This window comes from Neomonachus schauinslandi, chromosome X, assembly GCF_002201575.2.
Source record: "Neomonachus schauinslandi chromosome X, ASM220157v2, whole genome shotgun sequence".
In the NCBI taxonomy this organism is placed as follows: Eukaryota; Metazoa; Chordata; class Mammalia; order Carnivora; family Phocidae; genus Neomonachus; species Neomonachus schauinslandi.
The window spans coordinates 14,413,169-14,440,618 of NC_058419.1; positions in this window are offsets into that span (position 1 = coordinate 14,413,169).

A 27,450-nucleotide genomic window follows, 5' to 3' on the forward strand; every position below is an offset into this window, starting at 1 on the left:
AGACAATTAAGAGATTCCACTCACTCTTATAATTATTTCTAAAGAACCAGGTAAGGGCTAAATAGTAGGTGCTCAATAAAATCTGAATAAATGACCAAATGGTCAACATAAAGAAGAAAGGAAGAGAGGAGATTCAGCAGACAGGAGAAATGAGGAAAGGCAAAAAGCGGAAAAGAGGCAGAGAAGAGAAAGAGAAATAATATTTGTAACCACAAATTTGGTCATTTCTCTCAACTATTTCAAAAGATTATTTCAGGCAAAAAGGCAATCGGATTTTATTAGCGTTGAATTCAAACCCTAATTTATACATGCATGTCATCTTAAAATGTACTACAGATGTCCAAAAAGTCAATGTTAGTAACAAAGTTAACTGATTTTACTTGCATAGACTGTACCAAATTCTATAAGCTATTTATGTGGATTCTTCCCACTTACCTGCCCTCCAGGGTCTTATCTGTAACTACTTCTAAGCCCCAAGTCACACTACCTTAGTTAATTCAGAAGTTCATTTATCTGCCTCAGATTGGAGACTAAGGAAACATGACAACGTCAAGGAGGAGAAGATTTCCTATAGCCTCTTAACTTTAGTCCTTGGGGCTTGTAAATTAAATTAAGGAAAGACAGATTAAGAAGAGAAAAGCCATACGATTTTTATTAATATTTTACATGCACGAGAGTGCACAGAGAGGAAATAAAACTCAAAGAAGAGGTTACACTCTGGGGGTTATATACCTTTTTAACAATGGAAAGGGGGGTTGAGCTTCAAGTGCCTAGGAAAATTGTGGGGAAGTGCGTAGGAAATATATGGGAAAACTGACAGATTATAAGGGTTATTTGAGTAGGGTTTGTTTATGTAGACTCATCTCAGGGCCGACCTTATGTCTCTGGCAATGAGTCGCTCCCCTCTTACTGGTACAAGAGAGGGGGACATCTTCCCAAAGGGAAGTGTATGCCCTGCTTTTAGGCAAATAAAGGGAGGGCAGAGAACCCTTCCTGCATTTGCTGATTCTCAGTTGCCTTCAGCTCAAAATAATCCTTATGCCAAAGTAGCATAATTTGGGGTGGCATATCCTGATCCCCTTCAACAACCAAATGCAGTGTGGTTTCCGAAATTGGATTCTGGACCAGAAGAAGGACATGAGTGAGACAACTGGCAGAACTAGAATGTCTGTATCTGCACTGCACAATACGGTCATCACCGACCACATGTGCCTATTGAGCGCTTGACGTGTGGAGAGTCCAGGTTCAGTGTAGAATACACACTGGATTTTGAAGACATAGCACAAAAAAGAACATAAAATACACTATTTTTTGTTTGTTTGTTTGTTTGTTTTGAGCAGGGAGGGGCAGAGGGGGAGGGAGACAGAGAATCTTAAGCAGGCTCCACGCCCAGCGTAGAGCCCAATGCGGAGCTCGATCTCACAACCCTGAGATCATGACCTGAGCCGAAATCAAGAGTTGGACACTTACCCAACTGAGCCACCCAGATGCCCCCCATAAAATACACTATTCACGTTAATCTCACCTGTTTCTTTTTACCATTTAAAATATGGCTGCTAGAAAATTTAAAGTTACATATGCATTTTGCCTTATATTCTAGTTGGACAGAGCTGGTCTAGAAATCCAAGCTAAGGAACTTGTACTTCATCCTGGGTAGCCATTTTAGGTCCTTGAGCAGGAATCTGAGGTTGGTATTTTTGGAGAACAGTCTGGCTATAGCCTGGTGGATGGCCTAGAAGAGAAGCCATACTAACCAGAGGCCCATTGCAGGAGTCCAGGAGGGAAGTGATACAGTTCGGGACTAAGGTCATAGCTGTGGGGATAGAGAAGGACATAATTCAAGAGACTCCCAGCTCTTCCCACATCCCTGTTCCCTTTAAGAAAAGGGAAGAATGATCCCAAAGGCGATCCAGAGATCATCAGGGCTGCCATTCCCACCCCAGGACAGGGAACAGGGCTAGATCCTCCTAGGCTTCAAAGGGTAGGGCCTCCTCTCCAGACTGGCAGGCCCGAAGGAACCTGCCTAGTACCTCAGGGGCATAAGGCCCCTGCAGAGAGCCTCAGTTTGGGCAGCACCCCACTGAGCCATGGGAGTGATGTTACCACCCCCTGGTCTTGGAGGACAGAGCACTGGACCCAAGAGGATAATTTTTTTTAAAGATTTTATTTATCTATTTGTCGGGGCGGCGGGGGGCACAAGCAGGGGAGCAGCAGGCAGAGGGAGAAGCAGGCTCCCTTCCGAGCAAGGATCCCAATGCAGGACTCGATCCCAGGCCCCTGGGATCATGACCTGAGCCAAAGGCAGATGCTTAACCGACTGAGCCACCCAGGCATCCCGCAACAGGATAATTCTTAAGCCTTAAGATCGCATAGAATTTGCCTTACTAGGTCTTGGACTTGCATGGAACCTATCCCCCCTTTCTTCCTTCCCATTTGTCCCTTTTGGAACGTGAATGTCTATCCCATGGCTGTGCCACCACTGTATTTTGGAAGTACATAACTGGTTTCACAGGCTCGTAACTGGAGAGGAATTTTGCCTCAGGATAAATACAAGGTGAGTCTCACCCATGGCTGATTTAGATGAGATTTAGATGGTACTCTGGACTTCAGACATTAGGGCTGATGATGGAATGAGTTAAGATTTGGGGGGCTGCTGGGATGGAATGAATGAATTTTGCTTGCAAGAAGGATGTGAATTTGGGGGCCCCAGGGGTAGAATGTGATGGGCTAAATGTTTATGCCTCCCTGAAATTCATAGGTTGAACCCTTAGCCCCTAGTGTGATGGTATTTGGAGGTGGGCCCTCTGGGAGGTAATTAGATTTAGATGAGGTCAAGAGAGTGGGACCCTTGTGATGGGATTTGTGTCCTTACAAGAAGAGGAAGAGAGAGAGAGAGAGAGAGAGATTTTCAGGAACATGCACCAAACAAAGGTTATGTGAGCACACAGTGAGAAGGCAGCGATCTGCAAATAAGGAAGAAGGCTCTCAGCAGACACCAAATCTGCCATCTCCTTGATCTTGGACTTCCCAGGCTCCAGAACCGTGAGAAGGCAATTGTTTAAGCCACTTAGTCTGGTGTTTTGTTAGAGCAGGCTGAGCAGTGTAAGATCCCAGCTAAATTGTGAACTCCTCGAGGATAGGTACTATGTTATACCTTCTTCTATATTTGCATAGATCCTAGAAGGATGCTAGGCATAAAGTAGATGTTCCCCCAAAACTTCTTGGTTGGTAAAATGGTTATAACACACATTGTCCTCTATAAATTACATGTATGGCCTAAATCTATTTCTTTGCCACCACTGCTCCAAAGATTAAAATACGCTCACGGTTGATATCATGAACAGGCACAACATTTTAATTGGTCTCACAAATGTGCGCTTAATATAAAAGAACCAGGGGCGCCTGGGTGGCTCCGTCATTAAGCGTCTGCCTTCGGCTCAGGTCATGATCCCAGGGTCCTGGGATCGAGCCCCGCATCGGGCTCCCTGCTCGGCAGGAAGCCTGCTTCTCCCTCTCCCACTCCCCCTGCTTGTGTTCCCTCTCTCGCTGTGTCTCTCTCTGTCAAATAAATAAATAAATAAATAAAATCTTTAAAAAATATATATATATATATAAAAGAACCAAATGGAAGTTTACACATAGAAGGATACTTGTCATCAGGCTCTGGTCGTGGCTGCACTACTCACGAGCTTTGTGATTTGAGGCAAATCACGTAAAGTCTTAGATTTGGTGTTATCATATATAAAGTGAGGTTTCTAATGCCTCATCTATCTCGCCTGGTTGTACGGCATACACATGAAAGCATTCAACTTCCATAATCTGAGAGATCTACGTTCGAATTCAGGCTCAGCCACTTACTGGGTACATGTCCTTTATCAAATTTCTTAACTTATTCGCATCTCAGTTTACTCATTTGCAAATAAAGGCACAGTAATATCTAAATCTCGGTGTTCTGGCAACTTGAGGTATGAGGTATAGTGACTTGAGGAATGTGAGGAACCAGCACGTTGCTGGAGATACTGCGATGAGCATGTGATGATTATTATTCATTAGTACCAGTCACAAAATTGGTTGATATGGAAGAAAATGACTAACTCTTCTGGGCACACTGCATCATCGACTCCTTTCGACTGAATTCAAAAGAAGACTTCCATGTTAAAGTTTGTAAGCATTTATAGGATTGGAACAGTGATCAGAAATGAACTCCATCTTTACACGTAAACCCTTGATGGCTAGTTTTAAAGATGATTTTACTTGGAACTTTGCGAATCAAATAAAATCGCCTTTCAAGATTGCTTATATGTCTTTTTTGCTTTAAAAAAAGTGTTTAAATTGATTCCAAGAAAGAATATGATTTAAAGTGAGAAATTAAACTCTATTTGTAGTCTGGGAAGGATTGTCTATATGACCCTAACTTATCAAGTCATAGAGGGATGGAATGTATTAGTTGGAAGGCCTATTAGGGATCACCTGCCAAACTCCTCATTTTATGGATGGGGAAATTGTGGCCCAGAAAAAAGAAACAGTGCAAGGTTACTCAGTTTGTGAAAAGCACCAAGACTAGAACCTTCATCTCCTGATTGTTAAGACTGTCTTCTTTCTATTGCACTACCTCCTGCCGCAAAAGACACCATTCTTTCTTTAGGATTGTATAAGACACATGTGATTTAGAAAAAAAAAAAAATCTCTAAATGTGTAACTTGATCTTAAACATACCCAGAAAAATCCCAATTCTTTAGCCAGGTCCCATATGCTCATGAGCAGTCATTGGACCAAACTTCTAGGAAGGAAATAAAACTGGTATTGGTGTCTACCATTTGAAGGCTAACTAATGAATCATTGAACACTATATTAAAAACTAATGATGTGGGTGCCTGGGTGGCTCAGTTGGTTAAGCGACTGCCTTCAGCTCAGGTCATGATCTTGGAGTCCCAGGATCGAGCCCCACATTGGGCTTCCGGCTCAGCGGGGAGCCTGCTTCTCCCTCTGACCCTCTCCCCCGCAAATAAATAAATAAAATCTTAAAAAAAAAAAAAAACTAATGATGTATTATACAGTGGTTAATGGAACATAATAAACAAAAATGAAGGCTAAATGCCCCCCACCCTATCTCCCTTACCTGAATTATGTAACGTGGTGTGCAGATCTCATAAGAAACTTATTCCCCATCATTTATATTAGCTGTCAAATCAGCACAATGGGGATGAATCCGTTGTCTTTAGAGGACTGGGCATAAACTGTCCTAGCATGGAGGCAGCCTCCAGTTTTCTTATCATTAAATCAGGAGTAATGTTGGTCAGCTAACTACATTGATATTATCCAGTCCATCCAATTCTGTTTTTCACTAGAACGCAAGCCTTCTGAGAGCAGAGGGCTTTGTCCATTTTGCTTACTGCTACACTGCCTGGATTTTATGAAAAGAGCAGGTGATATTATTTTTTTTAAGATTTATTTATTTATTTGAAAGAGAAAGAGAGCATGAGCAGGGGGAGGGGCCAGAGGGAGAAGGAGAAGCAGACTCCCCTCTGAGCGCAAAGTCTGCCACAGGGCTCGATTCCCAGGACACCAAGATCATGACCTGAGCCAAAGGCAGAGGCTTAACCAACTGAGCCACCCCAGGCGCCCCAAGCGGGTGGTATTTTTGAGTGTCAGTTTTTATATTTAGATTTCCTTCTTATCATGACTTAAATTCAATAATGTTGAAAATCAGGCTATAATGTAATTGTCACATAAAAATTAGCCAAGTATCCAAGATGACACTATATACTAGAGATTTTCTCATGTTCTCATGAACTTCTTGTCTCCTCATAGCAATCACAGAGATCTTTTCAGACCTTTCTTAAGACTTAGTATTTTTACGACCCTTTCAAGGAAACTTCAATCAATGAGGAAGTGGGTCTAGAACCTACCTCTCCATAAACTCACACCTTTCCCCATAAACATTTTATCTGTCCCTTTAAACAGCAAAACCAGTAATTAGGAAAAATGTCTAATCATGCCTTTTATATAGCACCTTATTATATCAAGCAGTGAATTCTAAATGAAGTCAAATGAATTCTAAACATGAAACAATAGAATGTTTAGTAAAAGCATGAGAAACCCCCAGAATGCAAATATTATTTACAAATCAGGATTTTTAGTTCTTTTCTCTACTTTCTGGCACCCGACATAACTGATGGGACCGATCTCCTATAACCCCATCGGATTTAAAGTAGACGCCTAGGGTAGGTAGAACAAAGGAAATATTATCACTAAACAAGAAGACAGGGCAGGCCGCGAATGGGACTGGATAGAGGGCAGCAGTGGGAGGGGGAGAGAGAGCCGGCTTTGTGAGTGGCTCATAAATAATGGACTGCATCCTATCTAACAACATATAAGAATCCAAGGAAAGTAATACATTTTGTTATTATTTAGAAATAGGATGGAAATTTAAAACGTTTCAAATGAGCAATTTTGCCCTCACGTGAGTACTCTGGGGATGGCTGGGGCCTCCCTTTTGTCTCTTCCTGTTGCCTTGAATGGTGATCAGCAATGCATGATCAGCCAAGTGGCATCAGCTCTAATGCTATCATCATATGCCAGCCAGAGGGGGTATGAAAGGGGAAATGGGATTTGCCACTGCAAATGCCACCTCGATTAATAAATACCCGAGACACACCAGGACAGAACAAAATCTCTCTTCTTCTTTCTGTGGGCACCTTGCCTTTTGGGTTGTATTACTTGTATAATAAACCCTCTTTTAGAGCCTGTTGTGTTTCCAGGCAGCTGACAAGCAGATCAAACCTCCCAAGCAAGGGTCATGTTAATCACTGTTTCAAACAGCGATCTAAAAATGCATTCTAACATGCCTTTGCAAAGGTATAATTCAAATGATTACCTCATGTGTTCCAAAGGGGAATCGGACAACATTTTGCAAAACTGCTCTGTGTGATGTCTTCCTTCGAGAGTAGCAATATCACAGCCATAACTTTCTAAATTTGGGTCTGCAGTAATGACAGACTTTGAATGAATGCCTTCCTATAGTATGAGAAAGCAGCACAAGTTCAAAACATTAGACTCTTCCCAGCTTTAAGCCCTAAGCTACACGAAGGTGACTTGTCTTCCTTCTGACCTATGTGAAATGCCCAGCCTTTGACTGGATTGGAAGGCCAGAATTCACTCCGCTTTCTGCACTGGGCCATTGTTTCAATATTTCTACAAGGATCACTCTTGTAATCAGAAAAAAAAAATAGAGGATATATATTTTGAGAATATATATCTATGGGTACACATTCCTCTTTTCTATTAGAGAATCTTGTCTGAAAGAGGCAAAAATGACAGTGAAGAGACATGGATGGGTTCGGATCTAGTCTGCCAATAACTCATTTGTGACCTTTGACTTGTTTATTAAGCTCTCCAATCCCAAATTTCCTGATGTGCTAATAAAAAGGTCTTTAAGGACTTCTCCAGCTTTGAAAGAAAACAAGATAGTAAATAACTTCTGGATTTAAAAAAAAAAAAAAAAAGGGAATTTGTGCCCTAGATGTTGAGTTTCCAGATGTACTTGAATCTGAAATTTAAAGATATGTGATATTGTGTTTGTGTTTGTTTGTTATTTAGGAATAAAAATTGTTTCATAATCAGTTATTTCAAATGCATCACAATTCAGTTTTATGATCAATTAATAATGAGTTGGTGAGAATTTTTTCTATTCTTTTTACCTCATTCTAAAATGGTAAAATTAAAATGAGTATCATTGAAATTGATGATTTCTGCTCAGAAATTATCATACATTTTTTTCACATCAGAATATTTTCCAATATTTTCTCATTAGAAATTGTATTGTGTTTTTTTTTAATAGCTCAACTAAACTATGAGGCAGAATATTATGACTCTTAAACATTTTATTTTACAATAAAACTCCATTCTGTTCGATCCGTCCTCTTGTGTTCTGTATGTTCCACATGGCTCTTTGCCTGGTGTCTGGTAATTATACCCAGAAGATCTAACCAGGTATTGATTAAAGCCAGTAAGTGCCGAGAAAACAAAGCAAACGTAACCTTCCAAACACCATCCCTTAACCTAACTAAACAGTGCAAATATGTCTATAATCACTTAACAGGCAAAATGTGGCTGGTCAGGATGATTTTTATTCTCGCGCACATAAATAGCAGTTACTAAAACCAAAGGAAGCTTACCGTCCAGGAAACTTCACTCTTTAAAGCTCAGATATCATAAAATGTGCCAGACTATTAAAAAAGCAAAGTCTAGAGTGTATTTACTAGAGATGCTTGACCGTGCGATGGTCAGTGAGTCCTAGAAGAAAGGGATGCCTCTCATACAAGGCTTAAACAAGAGCCAATCCCATTACTTTGTTTGACTGAAAGTCGGGTGTACTTGTTTCTAACATTTGACTTAGAGTGACTACAGTTTTGATGAAATATGGAAATCATTTTCTCTTTGAAAAAGTTTTATGATTGTGACTATGGTTGTAATATTTGTAACCCTTTTTCCAAGACGCTGACATTAATTGCTCCAATGTGGATGATCTTACTTTTAGCAGCTTATATTTGCATCATATAGCTGACTGGTGTTTATTCCCTTCACAACACAGTAAGAATAGAACCAAACTATAACCTAGAGTCTTGATCAAGGTATAAAAAAATTTTTTTGACTGAGGATAGAACAGTGAAGAAAAAAAAAAAAAAACCTGATACCTCCGTGTAGGCAAAGAAATAGCACATGCAAGAGCCCTGTGGCTGGACCAAATCTCTCCATTATAGACTCTCATAATATATTTTGTTGTAGCACTTGTCACAGTTGAAGCTTGATATTTAAGTGTGTGATTATTTCATTAATGTCTATATCTCAGTAGAATGCCACTTAGGATCTTTAATCATAGCAGAAGAATTTTGTTCTTTGTCCTAAAGATGAGAACGCACTGAAGGGTTTTAAGTGTTTTGTTGAGGAGGAGATGATAGGATTGGATATACCCTTCAGAAAGATCATTCTAACTTCCATGTGGGGAATGGATTAGAAAATGACCTAGAACAGCTCAGGGAACACAGCTAAGAGTCCACTGTGACTCTCACATGTGTGGTCATTAGATTTCTGACAAGGGTGTTGAGACGATTCAATGGGGAAAGAATAATCTTTTTGAAACATGGCACTGGGACAGCCAGACATCCACATGTGAAAGAACAAAGTGGGATTCCTACCTAACATCATATAAATATTAACCCCAAATGAACCAAAGATCTAAATATAACAGCTAAAACTATAAAATGCCTCAAAGAAGGCATAGATGCAAAGAACAGACCAAGCAAAAGTTTCTTAGATGTGACACCGAAAGCATAAGCATTCACAGAAAAACTAGATAATTGGACACCATCAAGATCACAAGAATTTGGGGCGCCTGAGTGGCTCAGTTGGTTAAGCGTCTGACTTTGGCTCAGGTCATGATCCCAGGGTCCTGGGATAGAGCCCCGCATTCGGCTCCCTGCTCAGCAGGGAGCCTGCTTCTCCCTCCTGTTGGCCCTGCTTGTGCTCTCTCTCTCTCTGTCAAATAAATAAAATTAGAAAAAAAAAGATCACAAAGATTTGTGCTCTGAACAACACTATAAGGAAAGTGAGATGACCCCAAGACTTGGAGAAAAAATATTTGTAAATCATACCTCTCATAAGAGACCTTTATCCAGAATATCTAAAGAACTCTAACTACTCAATCAAAAAAAGACAAATATGCAACTAATGAATCATTGAACACTACAAAAAATAAATAAAATAAATAAAAAAAGAAAGAAAGACAAATAACACGATTTTGAAAATGGGAAAAGGAGGGCGCCTGGGAGGCTCAGTTGGTTAAGCGACTGCCTTCGGCTCAGGTCATGATCCTGGAGTCCCGGGATCGAGTCCCGCATTGGGCTCCCCGCTCAGCGGGGAATCTGCTTCTCCCTCTGGCCCTCCCCCCTCTCATGTGCTCTCTCTCATTCTCTCTCTCTCAAATAAATAAATAAAATCTTTAAAAAAAAAAAAAGAAAATGGGAAAAGGAACTGTGTGGACATTTCTCTAAAAGATATGCACAAATGGCCAGAAAGGACATGAATATATGCCCAACGTAATTAGTCATTAAGGAAAGGCAAATCAAAACCAGTGGGCTACTGCTTCCCAGCCACTAGGATGGCTTAAATCAAAGTCAAACACAAGTACTGGCACAGATTTGGACAAATTGAAACCATCTGCTGCTGGTGGGAATGTAAAGTCACGCAGCCAGTTGAGAAAAGAGTGCCAGCCCCTCAAAAAGCTAAACATAAAGTTACCATATGACCCAGCAATCCCATTCCTAGGTATAGCCCCAAGGAAAATGAAAATGCATGTCCACACAAAAACTAGTACTGGAATGTTCATAGCAGCGTTATTCATAACAGCCCAAACATGGAAACCCAAATGTCCATTGACTGCCGAAGGGATCAACAAAATGTGGTCTATCCGATATTCAATGGAATATTATTCAACCATAGAAGGAATGAAGTACTGCTACTTGCTACAACATGGATGAATCTTGAAACATTACACTGGGTGAAAGAAGTCTGTCAATGAAAGACTACATATTGTAGGACACCATTTAAATGTAATACCCATAATGGCCAAATCTATAGAGACAGGAAGTAGATTAGTGGTTGCCTCGGGCTGGTCATGACATGGGTAGGGGGGAATGAGAAGTCACAGCTAAAAGGTTACAGGATTTTTTGGAGTTGCTGAAAATGTTCTAAAATTAGATAGTGGCAATGATTGCGCAACGCCCTAAATATACTAGAAACCATTGAGTCGTACACTTTAAATGGGTGGATTTCATGGTATGGAAATTATATCTCCATAAAGCTGTTACCAAAAAAGTCTACTGCAGTGGCCTGAGTAAATGTGGTATTAATGGACATGGAGCTAAGTGGATGAATTTGAGATATTTCAGAAGTCAACAGGACACACTGATGAATTTGATGTAGATGTTGTGAGTAGGGGAAATGTTGAGGAGGATTCAGGTATTTGCTCTCACAATGGAGTAGATGGTTTTGGCACTCACCGTGATACCAAACACTAGAGGGGGAGAAAGTATGGGTGGAGCAATCATGTGTTCTCTCTCAGGCGAGTTGAATTTGAGATGCCCTTGAGATAGCCAAGAGGGGATGTTGAGTTGCACAAAGGGGTCTAGAGCTCAGAGAAGAAACCTGGGTTGGGGATATAAATCTTACTATCGACAGCATGAAGGTGGTATTTTAAGCCATACCCCTGTCTCTCTCTCTCTCTCTCTCTCTCTCACAAATAAATAGCCAAGAGGGGATGTTGATCTCTCTGATCTCCCTCCCTGATCTCTCTCTCTCTCTCAAATAAATAAATAAAATAGTTTAAAAAAATTTTTTTAAAACATGGTATTTGTATGCTTTGTTAGGTTTATCATATTAGAAATGCTGTTCTCTGAGCTAGCCCACAGATTACCTTGGGAGGACATTATAGACCATTCATGCACTTCCAGAATACTCTGAGAAACACTGATCTATATGTCAAAATAACTGCTTGAAAAAAATAAAAGAAATTTAGTTATTGAAGCCCAAGGAGAAAAATTACTTCTTTTCTTTCAACCTCGGAGTCTTCAACTGTAAAATGAGGAGGATAGACTAGCTTGTTGTTGAGGCCCCTTCCGGTGCTCCCATTCTATCAGCTCTAACTACATTCATTCAACTTCTAAATAACCACCCCGTACCCTCAGTGTTTTCACAGAACACTTTCTACTTCCTGCCCTGACAACGACCTGGGTCTCTACAAAGACAATGAGCCTCACTATGCAGCGCTCACCAACTAAAGTTGCTGGATCTCAAAACATCCAAATTCTGAAGTGGAGAGGGTTGCATAGAATAGGGAACCAGCACCCTCCTGCCTCCCTACTGCCTCATCAGACCATTGCTCCAGCTTCATGAAAAGCCCCTCCGCCTGTCATGTTCACACCATCTAGAGACACCGTCTTATACTCCTCCCCGGAGTGACGGCTTGGCCCGCTCCTGGGCACTCCCCTTCATTCGCTGAGGACCCTGGCATCCTCTCCTCTCTACCCCAATTCCCGGCACCACTGGCCAGTCAGAAAAGCCATCCCACATCCTCAACTCACACTTGTTGGCTTACTCAGCTCTCCTAGTCACACACTGAATATTGTCATCTTCTAGAATAGCTTCACCTTGTCATCATAAATTTGTATATCCTGCTTGCTGACCAAGACTGCTCATCTTCTAGACTAGGCCTTCTCCCTCGTCAAGCTCCAACTCCAGGCTTCCATACTTCCCTGCTCACAATTCTATCTTATTACTTTCCAGATCACACTGAAACTCTTTGTTGACCTGTCTGTCTTCCACAACAACTCCGAGGGCAGGAGCTGTTTCACTCAGAGGACCCAGTGTCTGGCACATGGTAAGCATGAATGTGTGTTTCTGAGTGGCTTTTATATTCAAAGCACCATGCTTGGTATCTGAGGACCACCCAAGGCTGAGTGAAAATGTGTTTTGCTTCCAGGAAATCTAGAGACTAGTAGAAGGCATAAGGCTGATACATTGAAAATGAAATTTCAAGTTGGAAAGTGAAAGGCTCCTCAAGGAATATAAAAGCAAACTGCTAAGGGATTGCTAAGGTAATGGAGGTGAGGACAGAGAAACAGAAGAGAGATTGTTTCTGTGAGGAGATCAGAGAAAGCTTCATAGAGGATGTGACACATGAGCTCGCCTAGAGGAACGGGTGGAAATTTGGATACAGGACAATAGAGGAAGAAAGAATTCCTTGGAAGAGGGGCCAGCACCAGCAAAGACAGCAAGTGAGGAAAACACAAGGTGTCTCTGAGGAACAACTGATTTAGTGGGAGCGAAGGGTCCATAAAGGAGAAAGTGAAAGCCCCTAGAGTTGACCTAATTTTGGAGCAGCCTAACCACCAATGTTGATGTTCTTTTGGCAGTGGGTAGACATAGGTACGATTCCTTGGTGTCTGATTTATCAATTAACCCTTAAGCCACATGCTTTTCTTCAAAAGGATAGTTCAAGGATTAAACAAATTTTTACAAAGGCTTTTATCCAAGATGGTAGTTATTTATTATTCCTACCTAAGCTTACCTTTTTTTTTTTTATCAACACAATCATTGTTTCCTATGAAAAAGTGATAAACAGGTTTGTTTGTTTTTTAAAGGAAGGTAAGGCCAAACAACAAAGACGGGAATCATTTTCAATTCTTTAAATTCTTTAGATGATATTTTATTTCCATGAACATATTTTCCTGTTATTGTAAATTTATACTAAGTAAATAATGATGGCATTAACTGGCATTCTTGATGTGCGTTTGATCATCTCTCTCAAAAAGCGACCGCCAAGAGAATTTCCTAGCAAACATCACTTAACCACTACGTGGCTGTGAGTGTTAAAGACAATTAGGCAATCGCTATTTAAGAAGCACAATGAAAACTACCCACTTTCTTTGTTTAAGGATTTAAAATATACACGCACAGACAACAGAGGCCTTGAGATGCATTTCTCTACAGGACCTCATTTTAGAAACCGTTCAGGTCTTCATCCTCAGAGTTGGTGGCTCTGGCCTTTTGAAAAGCCCTCCTCAAGCCAGGGATTTACTTCAGGATTCTGGCTCTGCCACTTACTAACTGTGTGACCTTGGGCAAGTTACGTAACCACTCTGAGCCTGTTTCCATAGCAGTGAAGTCGAAGATCGCTTCTACTTCGTAGGGTTGTGTGAGAATTCAATGAGACAAAGCGTGGCAAATAAATCAGGCCCAATGATTGGTAGCTGCATTCGTATTATAGACAAAAAGAGTTTTTTGGCACACAAGCTTATTCTACAATGTGGCTTTGGACCTTCATGTAAAAACACCTCTCCATGAAACTGAACTGCCCTTAGTATCAGGCGCCCGTACATTTTCTGTCCCTTTCCACCACTACCCAATTAAACCGTTGCCAGATTTTGGGGACAACTGTCGTGCTGGGTTTGTTCAGAACGATCCTAGTTTCAAACAATCCTACATGTTATTAAAACCGCTCTGGACGGATCACATAGTCTTCTGTTCACAGCACATCAAGCCCGAATTTTTCTAATGCCTTCCTTTCTTTCTAATCTCATGAAACAGGCACCTTCTTTTGCCTCATTTCAATTCCGTGTCAAAACAAAATGGCATTGACCAGTCTCTGATGTGATCCACATGTTAGACTGGCCAGTCTAGACCCAAGCGTACAGGCCAAGCTGCCGAGCTATTAGCAACCACTGACATGCGCCCCAATTCCCAGCGAGAGTATACAGTTCTGCCTTACTGCCTGAATAGGGACTATGTTAAGGCACTGATGAGACTGGCAAAGTATAAATTATCCAGCTCCCCCTCGCCTCCCTTGCTTTTAAGAAAATACTACATATTTTCATAAACTAAATGTATCACTGAATGAAGTGAGGGGGTAGTTGGTAAACAGAGCTCCTATTTCCCTTCCTAGATCGGTCCTAAGACTTAGAAATCTTATCGCAGCTCCCCTCCACCCACCCCAAACATACTCATGGACCCCACTGAACCAGCGTCTGCCCCCTAAAAAAGTTTTGTAGAAATTGTGAGTAGCCTTGTCTGGTGGGAATGGGAGCAAATGACATAACTTGGGCTTTAGAAACTGAGTCAATTCAGTATTGATTGAGCATCTTCTCTGTAAGGCTCTTCTGTGCTTTAAACTGAGGGGAATATAAAGCTATGTAAGACATGATCTCTAGGGGCGCCTGGCTGGCTGGCTGGCTGGCTCGGTCGGAAGAGCATGTGGCTCCTGATCTCGAGGTCATGAGTTTGAGCCCCATATTGGGTGGAGAGATTACTTAAAAAGAAAAGTAAAAATATATATATATGCTCTCCACCTTCAAGAAATATGACAGACACATTTTTGCCATATAAGTGGGGATTGCCATTAAGGAAGCTAACCTTCAGAGGCAACACACAGCAGTAAGAAGAGGGGCTCTGGGATCAGGCAGACCTGGGTTCAAATCCCAGCTATACCACTTACTAGCTGTGTAGCCTTAAGCAAATGAGTCAACCTCTCTGAACCTCTTTTCTTAAGCCAAGAAAGTCTTACCCAGAGTTTGGAGGTAGTTCTCTCTGAAAAAGTTAGGCCCAGAAAGACCAAAGAGGAAGGCACTGGTTTTTTCACCTCTGAAACAGAGGTGCCCCCAAGATTCTGTCCCAGTACATAAGTACCCACCCCAGTGCTCACAACCTGAACACATAAAAACTTAGTAGGGATTCGGATTCCCACCCCTTTGCCCTAGCATTACCCCTAAAACATCTAAAATATGGATTATGCTCTCCATACATTTTATCTTCTCCACCTGCATTTCTAGCTTGGGGCTTCGGCCCTTCATCGACATCATCAAGACATATGACACACCCCTCCCACCCCCTCCTACACACACACACACACACACACACACACACACACACTGACGTTCTGTCGCTGTGCTGGGTACTTCATACCCAAATGCCGGAGCCCGGTCCCTGACTCAAGGCGAGTCCCGTCCAGTTTGCAAGACAGGATATGCTCCGCAAACAATAGCTCAGAGTAAGTTTGCGTGCCCTTGAAGCCCATGAACAGCATCAAAGGAGATGTCTGCAGGGCTCCAGAGGAGACAAACACTGAAATATTCCCCCAGCTCAAAGACCGCCCCCAACACTTCCATCTCACTTAGAGTAAAATTCAGTGTCTTCACCATGGCTTACAAGGCTCTGTATGATCTGGCTCCTTCTCAGCTCTCAGACTTCATCTCCTCCACTGCCTGCCCCCAACTCTGTACCAGCCACGACGGCCTCCTTGCTTTCTCTCCAACAGGCCAGGCATACTGAACCTAGGAACCCTTGCAGTGGCCATCTTTCTGTCTGGAGATTTCTTTCCCCGATCTTTGCATGGCTGATTCCTTGTCTCCAGTCAGGTCTTCATTCAAGTCCTCGGAGAGGCCTTCCCTGACCCCTTATTTAAAGGACCTGCCCCTCCCCGCACCCCTGTCACTTTCTATCACATCACCCTCTTTTATTGTCTTCATAGCTCACTACTTCCCAGTCAAAATGACCTCTTCCCAAGTGTTCCTTCCTGCCTCTGAGTCTTTGCATATGTTATTTACTCTCCCTGGAATGTTCCTCCCCTTCTCTTCAGATGGCTCATTTCTCGACCTTCAGATCTCAGCTGAAGTCTCGCGTCCTCGGAAGGGACTTCCCTAATCATCCTTCCTGACACTTACGGCAATCTTTAATATTACACGTGTCTGTTCTTGTTCATTTTCTTTCTCCTCTCATGCCAGACCGAAAGCTCCACGAGGGCAGAGATATTTGTCTGCTTTGCTCACCACTGGGCTTGTCAGGGAAGGCCTCACTGAGAAGGGGAAGTGTGAGCAGAGACCTGAAGAAGAGGCAAGCACGACTGTGACTAACACATTGAGGCCCAACACTTCTGCCTGCTTCTCAAAGCCTTTCACAGCCTGGACCCACCTTAGCCAGCCAATCCTTTTCTCACTCACCCCCCAGGACATACTCCCCACTCCGATCAGAACTGTCCCACACATTCCTACTTGGAAAGTCTTCCATACTTACTTACCACAGTCTGTAAAACATGATGATATAGGTACTGTCATTATACCCATTTTACAGATGAAGAAACTGAGGTTCAAAGAAGTTACATAACTTGTCCAAGGTCACACAGCCAGTAAGCACTGGAGCAAAATTTGGTCCCAGATCTATTTGGATGCCAGAGCCCGTGTTCTTAAATACTACACAATACCAACAACATAACAGAAGAGGCAGTGTGGAGGAGGTCAACAAGGAGTAGAGAAAGAGAGCATAATAAACCCTCATTAACTCAAGTCTTCCTGACACTGATGTGCCGGGTGCCATGTACCCAGGTTTTCTGGGACAATCCTGATTTTCTTTTTTTTTTAAAGATTTTATTTATTTGGGGCGCCTGGATGGCTCAGTCGTTAAGCGTCTGCCTTCGGCTCAGGTCATGATCCCAGGGTCCTGGGATCGAGTCCCGCATCGGGCTCCCTGCTCCACGGGGAAGCCTGCTTCTCCCTCTCCCACTCCCCCTGCTTGTGTTCCCTCTCTCGCTGTGTCTCTCTCTGTCAAATAAATAAATAAAATCTTTAAAGATTTTATTTGACAGAGAGAGTGGCAGACAGAGGGAAAGGGAGAAGCAAGCTCCCCACCGAGCAAGGAGGCCAACACAGGACTCGATCCCAGCACCCCAGGATCATGACCTGAGCCGAAGGCAGACGCTTAACCTACTGAGCCACCCAGGCGCCCCAATCCTGATTTTCTTCTGTTTTCCCAGTCAAACTATTAATAGCGTCATCTTTCACTTATAAATTGTGATTTTTTAAGGGCATTAGGTATGTTACACCGACGGCCCCTCTTGCCTTCCCACTCTCAGGAAATTAAGAAAAAGGAACAAGGAAGAGCAACGAAAAAGAAGTTATGGGTGTATCCTTTGGCATGACATTTTCATTATGGGAATTACTTGTGCTTCCCATATGCTCCATGAGCATTCCTTGAAAACCATATTTGACAATGAGGATATGGGAAGGAAAGCATCTGTCTCATGGTGTAGGGGCCATAAACATTGGTTGAATACATTGGAAGATGGTGAAAATAAGTCCAAATGTTGTCTCAGTGAAATGGTCTGGTTGTTGCTAGAATCGCTCACACTCATTGAGAATCTCCGGTGTGTCAGATGCTGCACGTGCCTCACTGCATTTGGTCTTCGCAAGAGCGACCATTATTCCCACTTTTATTTATTTATTTATTTATTTATTTATTTGACAGAGAGAGAGAGACGGCGAGAGAGGGAACACAAGCAGGGGGGTGGGAGAGGGAGAAGCAGGCCTCCCACTGAGCAGGGAGCCCGATGCAGGGCTCGATCCCAGGACCCCGGGATCATGACCTGAGCCGAAGGCAGACGCTTAACGACTGAGCCACCCAGGCGCCCCTATTCCCACTTTTTTACAAAAGGATTATACTTATTTATTTTAGAGAGAGAGAAAATGGGCATGGGGGGAGGGGCAGAGGGAGAGAGAATCTCCAACAGACTCCACACTGAGTGCGGAGTCCACCATGGGGCTTGATCTCATGACCCTGAGATCATGACCTGAGTTGAAACCAAGAGTCGGGCATTTAACCAACTGTGCCACCCAGGTGCCCCCCATTATTCCCACTTTAAAGATGAGGGAGGTTAAGTGACTTATCCAAGGCCCCAGAGTTTCTAGGTGGCAGACCCGGAGTTCAAACCCTGATCAGCTGGATTCCGAAGCCTATGTGTTTAACGACAGCTCTCTCCTACCCCCTTCTTGTTGCATTGCCTCCTCACCACGGCCAACACTCAGAATCATCACAGAACACCCAATATTTACCATATAAAAGGGTTATGCAAGGAAATGACTTTTCTAAAAGTCCCACCCAAGCACCCCCTTTTTGATACACTAAAATTTCCATGAACAAAGGACGTTAAATACCAATACCACCCCCCCTCCAAAATCACAGAGATGCAGCTAATAAAAAATAGCAAAGCCCACAATGAAATGTTGTGGATTCAACGTCGCAATTGGGGAGTGAGTGTGGCATGGTGTGGAGCAAATCCCCATCGTGCCCTGTGCCCCACTCCTGCAAACAGTCACTGCATTCAGTTCCAGCCACCTCCTCTGAATACCCGCCTTGTGCTCGCAACCCTGGGCCAGGCACCAAGGATGCAGAGATGAAAAGAGCCAGCCTCCATGCTCTAGTCCCCAGTCCTTGTGTTTGGCGGGGTGGTCTGGGAGGGGAGAGGAGAGAAGAACAGAGCAGAAAAGACTGGTACAAAACCTTTGTCCCTCCTGTGAACCCCTTAGCTCTTCGGCTGTCCCTCCCTCCCGGCACTGTGACTTTCTGTCTGGCGTCCTAGACTAGACAGCAGCAGTGTAGTGTGCTAGCAAGCGCCGAACGTGGCCATCACACTTGGCCTTAAATCCTGGCTCCTCCATGTAAACAGCTGAGTCACCCTGAATAAATCCTTGAAACTCCCTTGACCTCAGTTTCCTCATCTTGACAATGGGATTTACGATATCTATCCCACAGAGCTGTTGGAAGGAGTCAGATGGAAAGATACTGGAAAAAGGCCTAGTTCAGGACGGGGCACACAGTAGGTATTCAATAAGAGGTACCACCTACTATTCTTCTGACTCTGCCTTACCTCCTGTCCTGGAGGGGGAGCCCCCTGCAGCCACTGTCTAAATGTACTTTATGTCTGTGTCCGCAGAATATTGAGCACATGGCCGTGCACACAAGGGGCCCTCAGAAGTAGCTGCATAAAAATTGACAGAACGGGGCACCTGGGTGGCTCAGTTGGTTAAGCGCCTGCCTTCGGCTCAGGCCATGATCCTGGAGTCCCGGGATCGAGTCCCGCATTGGGCTCCCTGCTCAGCGGGGAGCCTGCTTCGCCCTCTGACCCTCCCCCCTCTCATGCTCTATCTCATTCTCTCTCTCTCAAATAAATAAATAAAATCTTTTTAAAAAATGACAGAATGAACACATCATGGTAATGTGTGATCAAAAGAATTACAAGCAAAGTGTTCCAGGGATTCAAAGGACAGTAATGCATCTCGCTGTCGAGGGCAGGAGAGAGAAGGGAAGGGTCAGGAAAAGGTTTAAGGAAGAGATAGATATTGGTAAGGAGCAATGACATGGAAAAACATTCCTGCCCAAGGCGGGCTTGAACCCATGTCTAATCCGGTTTTAGTGTGTCACTCTTTCCAAGCTGATGCCAGACCATAACTGATATTGTGATTCCCTCCCATAGCTTAAGTGGAAAGTCATGGGGGTAGTAAAAAGCCAAGAAACCCCGGTCCTAGTCTGCTAGAGACTTGCTGTGTCATCTTGGGCCTGGCACTTCACCTCCTTAAACCTCGGGTTCCTCATCTATAAAATGCGGACCTAGGGGTGCCTGGGTGGCTCAGTCGGTGAAGCGTCTGCCTTTAGCTCGGTCGTGATCCCAGAGTCCTGGGATCGAGCGCCGCAGCATCGGGCTCCCTGCTCAGCGGGGAGTCTGCTTCTCCCTCTGCCTCCTCCTCTGCCCTGCTCATTCTCTGTCTCTGTCTCTCTCAAATAAATACAATCTTTTAAAAAAATAAAATGGGGGGAGGGGCGCCTGGGTGGCTTGGTCGTTAAGCGTCTGCCTTTGGCTCAGGTCATGATCCCGGGGTCCTGGGATCGAGCCCCACATCGGGCTCCAGCCCCGCATCGGGCTCCCTGCTCAGCGGGAAGCCTGCTTCTCCCTCTCCCACTCCCCTTGCTTGTGTTCCCTCTCTCACTGTGTCTCTCTCTGACAAATAAATAAAATCTTAAAAATAAACAAATAAATAAAATGGGGACCTAAAAACAAGATCCACCTCACAGAGTTGCTGAGAGGTCTGCGTTCACCAAAGAGCAGCCACAATTTCTATTCTATTTTCTTCCCAGTGCTGTGAATGAATCTGCTCAGGAGCTCTTTCACGTTTGCAAAACACAACCGACATCTAGGTGTGCTGAGCTGGGTGGGGGGCAGGTGCAGTTGGCCGGGATATCAGATTTTGCATAAAGCTTTGCATGTCACCTTCTAGTCCTAGTTTTACCAAGCGCCACAAGACCTGGACCATCTCAACTCTTTTTGGCCTGGCTGCACCTTCATAGAAGCACATGACGGTTGGGGTAAAATGGGATTGCTAAAGAATTCTGTAAGACTTTAGGATCATTAAGAAACCCGGGGCAACAGGTGCCTGGGTGGCTCAGTCAGTTAAGAAACATGGGGCAGGGGCTCCCAGGTGGCTCAGTCGTTGGGCGTCTGCCTTCAGCTCGGGTCATGGTCCCAGAGTTCTGGGATCGAGCCCCACATCGGGCTCCCTGCTCAGCAGGAAGCCTGCTTCTCCCACTCCCTCTGCCCCTGCTTGTGTTCCCTCTCATGCTGTCTCTGTCTGTCAAATAAATAAATAAAGTCTTGGGGGGAAAAAAAGAGAAACGTGGGGCAACATTCCCACCAAAGGAAAAGCTGGCTAAAATGCAGAGTCGGGGGCGCCTGAGTGGCTCAGTTGGTTAAGCGACTGCCTTCGGCTCAGGTCATGATCCTGGAGTCCCTGGATCGAGTCCCACATCGGGCTCCCTGTTCGGCAGGGAGTCTGCTTCTCCCTCTGACCCTCCCCCCTCTCATGTGCTCTCTCTCATTCTCTCTCTCTCAAATAAATAAATTAAAAAATCTTAAAAAAATAAAATAAAATAAAACGCAGAGTCGGTGTGCAGAAAGCAGCGGGCCTGAATTAGGAAGGGGGCGTGTGGCCGAGGCGAGGAGAACGAGGAGCCAGGCCCAGAGGGCGAGAACACAGGGCCCCAAGGGTGAGCTCTGCCTGTACCGTTTTATATCCGACATTTTGGGTTTAAAGGTAAATAAAGCCATAGACGATATCAGACAAAAAGGAGGGAACTTCCAGAGCCATGATGATATATTAAATTCCATCCCAGGCTCAATAAAGTATGACTTATAAGGCTTGTAAAATCTTTACAGGGCTCCTGGCAATTCTACGTGTGCTGATGGCCAGAAGTATGGAACCTTTTGCAAAACATCTGCTAAATCATGCATCTTGGCTAGAATTTCTCTGTCTGTCCATGATGACAAAACACAGAGGGAGTGAAGTGTACCGAGGTTTGAGGGAGTGGATGTGGGTATTTTTGCACCATATAGGGGCTGCTTATTTAAAGTGGCATTTTGTCATATTTCCATCTGTAAGATGCATTTCTGACCATATTGGATAAAAGCTGCTCTCTCCTAATCTTAACCATGCCCGAGCAACATGACTTTGTTTGTCACATATTGAATTACACTGACGTTCTACTAGAAGACACAAAGCTTCTGGTAACTTCTGACAAACATGAGCTTGAACAGATTAAGCTCAGCAGGCTAAAAAGAGGTTCCTAATAATTTTAACTGGAGTTCATATACAGATGGGAAGGAATGGACTCTCATGGACAAGCAAATGGTTTTTCATTGTCCAGGAAATTTGCAAATCAGAGCGACCAGAACTTTTTCATATCATGCTGAGTTTTGCTTCAGAACTCAAGTGTTTGTGGAGTGAGAACATGGAGAGACAGGCTGATAAAAGGGGCTTTCCTCTTCCCCCTTTCAATGCTATGTTTTGGATTTTTGAGGTTTTAAATAGCGTACTGCTCAGATGATTGGAATGCAAGCAAGGAAATGGAGGGAATAAGCTCTTCTTCCCCTCCATTCTGTCCGCTTTACTGAACTGAACTTTCTCTTGCTGGCCTCCAAGGACTCTGCCATGGGGGGAGAAGAAACATATTTGGTTGGGACACCCAGAACTGAAGTCAAGACCCTTGGCCACTCCGATCTCTATCCAAACCCTTGGGGTTGAGACTGACCAGGTGACAATGGTGCCTCCTTCCCAATGCCCACTGAATTCGGTTAGTTGCTTACTTTCTAAAAATAGTGGGATGGGAGAAGATGGTCTTTACCATGTCTGATACAACTACACAAGACAACTTTCATTGACCCCTATCTCAGAAGGGTACATCGAAGTGGAAAACAACCGAATCCTAACAACCACTGGCCATCTATTAAGGGTCTTCCATGTGCCAGGTACATGCTTGGTATGAGCATGGAGGGATAGCAGTAAAGAAGACCAGGGGGTGTCTGTCCTCATGGAGTTCAGTAGAGTGGATAGGCAAGACGTGGCGGGGGGGTGGGGGTCGCTATGGCAGGAGTGCAAAGGTAGAGCGAATATGGTCTGTGCTCATGGGGAGCTCGGGGCCTGGTGGGAGAGGCACAACAGCGAATGAAGAATCAACCCACAGCGATAGTCTATGGGAGAAGGGCACTCAGGGACCATGGAGCATGGCAGAGGAAAGGGGCCATTCCTCTGCCCCTCGGAAGATGGGGAGGGGCTTCGCATAGGGGTACCATTAAGCCAGGTCCTAAAGGATGAAATGGCTGACGAGTGAGGTGCTCTAGGACCTCGGGGCGCTAGCAGTCACAATTCCCCCTTCAAGCAACTATGACCTTTGAATACGGACTGATATCCTCACTCAGCGAGCAGTCAAGAGTTAAACCTCACTTCTGCCAGTCCTTTTAAGGTTCCTGAAATCCCAGGGGAGGAAGGACCCGAAGCCTGCCTCATAGCAGTCGTAGGAATGCTTTCAAGGGAGGAAACTAGGAAACATCAAAGACAGGGTGTGTTTCTGGGTGAGTGGAAAGAGCCCTGGGTTTGAGTCCGGGCTTCACCACTAACTAACTGACTACATAAATAAATAACTAAAGAACTCTTTGATCTTCAAGGAAACTTGCCATTATCTCTCAGACTCAGTTTCTTTGTCTGTAAAATGGTAGTAGGGAGGCATGCCTGCCTCCCGGTATGGTTACCAAGGATCGAGCGCAGTGATAAAGGAACGGCGCTTTGTAAATTAGATGTCTCCACTTCAGAATTTGGATGTTTTGAGATCCAGCAACTTTAGCTTGTTTCCTGCAAGGGGAGGGACGGAGCAATTGGGGTTTATTCCTGGTGTCCTCTGCCAGGAAGCCAGTCCTTTCCCGACGAAACCAGCCGGCTTCCTGAGGGAGATGCACAGGCCTTTCCATCGTCCATGCAGACAGTGGGAGGGAAATCAGTAAGCTCTCTGGCCGGGCAGCCTGGCGGGGTGCCTTCGTGGGGTAAGGGGTGCGGGGAGGCCTGCTGTGGTGGTCTGGGGGAGAGCAGAAAGTCCAAGGAAATCCCTACACCACGGTGAAGACCGGGACCGTGGCATGAGCCACTCAGAAGAGTCCTTGTGTGCCACAGGCTGTGGCGGGGCAGGTCCTAAGGAGCACTGTGGAGAGAGTTTGGGGAAGCAAAGTCCTTCCAGAGGGGGAGGCAGCATAGCGCAGTGGTTCAGAGCACAGATTCCCGAGCGAGCAACCCTGGATCTCCGGTCCCATCGTGCGATCTTACATAAAATGGGCAATCGTATTACTGGTTGACTGATTTACAGTGATTTATTCCCTTCCCTAAAGGCAGGGTACACTTCCCTGTCCCATTGACTTTGCACTTGGTTGTGTAACCTGTTTTGGCACCTGGAACACGAGCGGACACGACATCTGCTGTGTATAAGCACGAGCCTTAAAATGGGCTCATGGAACTTGGCCCCATCCGTCTTGCACCTGCCCTACAGGATCAGCACGCCCCCCATCGTGGCTACTCTTTCAGCCTGGGTTCCAGAATGAGACCTGGGGAGCCAAGGACAGCAGGCTGGCTAGAGCCCAGCGGCGCCACATAACCTGAACAAGAGATAAAAGGGTGTTCAAGTCCCGGGTCCCGAAATAGCAGCCGTGGGCCAAATATGGCCCGTTACCTGTTTTTTTTTTCTGTACAGTCTGTGAGCTGAAGATGGCTTTTACGCTTGTAAACGGTTACAAACGCATCAAAAGAATATATCACGGCATGTGAAAGTTGTATAAAATTCACATTTCTGTGACCATCGATAAACTCTGATTGGAATACAGCCAGCCACGTTCATCCGTGTGCAGTTTGTCCGGCTACCTTTGTGCCACGATGGCAGAGTTGAGTAGCCGTGACAGAGACCGTGTAGCCCCCAGAGCTTGACATGTTTACCTGGGGCGCCGGGGTGGCGCAGTCGGTGGAGCGTCCAACTCGGTTTCAGCTCAGGTCGTGATCTCGGGGTCCTGGGATCGAGGGAGCTCCCAGCTCAGCGGGGAGTCGGCTGGAGATTCTCTCTCCCTCCTCCTTTCCCTCCCCCTTCCTCTCTCTTTCTCTCTAAAAAAAATGTTTACTATCTGGCCCTGTACAGAAAAATTGTGCCAAACTCTGGTTTAAGCCCCCAAACACTGAGGTTATTTGTAACTTCAGCAGAAGGTGATTAATACAGTAAAGTGCTTACCTTCCCAAAGCCTCTGTTTCCTCATCTGCTGAGCGGATTACATCAATGTAATGTAACGCACAGCATTCACAGTGATTCCTGAGGAGCCATGAGATTCCTGCAGCAAACACAAGAGGAAGGTAGACAGACAAAGGAAAGGAAACTGAAGATAAGGATGCGATAAAATGCAGCAGGACTGAGACACCGGGCTTACTACCTGCGGCTAGATAATGCCCCGGACAAAGTAGTCCCGCCGAACCAGCTTAGGTACCACATGCTTCTAATACATTGTAAAGTTGCCATCAGCTGCTTAGTAAATCTGTTTCAAAGTCATCTGCAAGGTGTAGCTTGTTAAGCAAATATCTTGGGGCACAAGTCATAGTTTAAGAGCCCCCAAAGGGGCGTTGTTAATATCAAAAAGGCCCTCACTAATCACTATGTTGTACCCCTGAAACTAATGTGACATGTGTGTCAACTAAACTCAAAAAATATGTATTTTAGGGCGCATGGGTGGCTCAGTTGGTTAAGCGACTGCCTTCGGCTCAGGTCATGATCCTGGAGTCCCAGGATCGAGTCCCGCATCGGGCTCCCTGCTCGGCAGGGAGTCTGCTTCTCCCTCTGCCCCTCCCCCCTCTCATGTGCTCTCTCTCATTCTCTCTCTCTGAAATAAATAAATAAAATCTTTAAAAAAAAAAAAAAAATATGTATTTTAGATGTGTGTGTGTGTGTGTGTGTGTATAAAAGACCCTCAGTGACCACCCTTCTGGTGTTTGACTTGGCACCCAGACAGTTATCTCCCTGGGCTCCTTCTACTTGGTAGGCAAACATTGTTGAGGGGCCAGGTGAATAATGCCCTGAAAAAGGTTGGGCACACTGAGCTGCATTCCACATTGACTAAGGCTTGGTTGAGCACCTGAAGCCCAGTGGTCGGCAAATTGCATCTAAACGATTTCAATAGTCTTCTTCCTTGACTCCCATGCCCACACATATCAATATAGAGTCATCAACATAAATCACTTGCACAGCGCGTTTATTCTGCTCTGGTCTCCAGTCCCTGGACGTCCAGAGGAAGAAAGCAGGTAAGATGAAAAGGGTGATTTTTAAAAGGGGCTTCAGAAGGCAGTCCAGAACTCCTTTGGATGCTCAGAAGGGGGCATAAATTAAAATCCTTCAGGAAAGAACAAAAATGTTGGTCCCTTCTGCTCTACTCCTTCTGGAGCCCTGGGAGGCCTTCCTAAAATTAAATTAATTCCTTTTCTCTCCAAAAGCAGATTCAGTGGCAAGCCAATGTGGCTGAGCCACCTGATTCAACTCCACATTTTCCCCGGTGTAATCCACACTAGGCAGAATATTGAAAAGTATTCCCAAAGTAGGGAGAGTTTGAATTAATTACTTACTTTATTTAACTTCTACGATTCTAAAACTGACGTGTCTCATAGGTGATCTTTCGAAGGCTAGATGATGTGGAAATATTTTAGTCATTGGCCAAACATTTGGTCCTTTTCTCCCTTTCCAGACGTAAAATCCATTAGTTGCTAAGGCCGCCTCTGTGTTGCTGTAAAGTGGGAACCAGAATGCTTTTCTCAGAAACATTAGATACTCCAAAAGTTTCTTTGGAAGCTCACCATTCAGAGCATCTGTAACATAAGGCTGGGAACTCAGAGGTACCTCTCCCTTGATACTTGCTATGAGGAATTTATCAGGCTGTTCTGAATCTGCTAAATCATCTTGACGGCTTGCTGCAGCGTTCTCAAAAACACATGCACCATTTTGTCATGGAGATCACTTTTTTTATTTTTTTCGTGATGATCCAAACAAGCCAAAAAGCTTCCAAGTAATTTGGGGCTAAAGAGAAACACATTTCAGAAAGGTCCCAGAGCAGCCCCTCTGCTGACACCCCAGGACGGGCTCCCCCTCCTCCACCCCGGGGCTGGGCAGGCCTCTGGACCCTCCATGTCCCCTCAGAAGTTTCCTCATAGTTTCTAACCCAGGCTTTCCCATCCTCCATTTCCTTTCCTGTCAGCCGGGGCTTTGGCAGAACCCCTAAGACTTTCCGGGTCCTTTCCTACTTTTCTCTGTGAATAAATCATGCAAAACTCTGCCGCCATTCCTCACTTTTCCTGTCACTTAATCTGAGCTCATCTGTTCTTGCCCATCAGCATTTTCCCCTCACCTCCCTAAGCATTCATGAGAGGCAAAGAGTTCACATTCTCTTATTCATCTGTGGCCCACTGGACGAGGAGCCCCCTAAGAACAGAGACCACAGCTTATTCCTCTCTGTGTCTCCAGGACACATTGCCTGGCACATGGTAGATGCTTAATATATATATTTGTGGAATGAAAGGATGAGTGAATGAAACAATCAGTGAATTCATTTATTCTAAAAGTATAATGACTATCTGGAACCTGTGAGAACTGGCTGAGTGTTCTTTGTGGGGACTTGTAAGCTCTTCCAAGGCTCCTCGGAGTCGTTAAATTCCTGGGTCTCTGTGGTGATCTTGG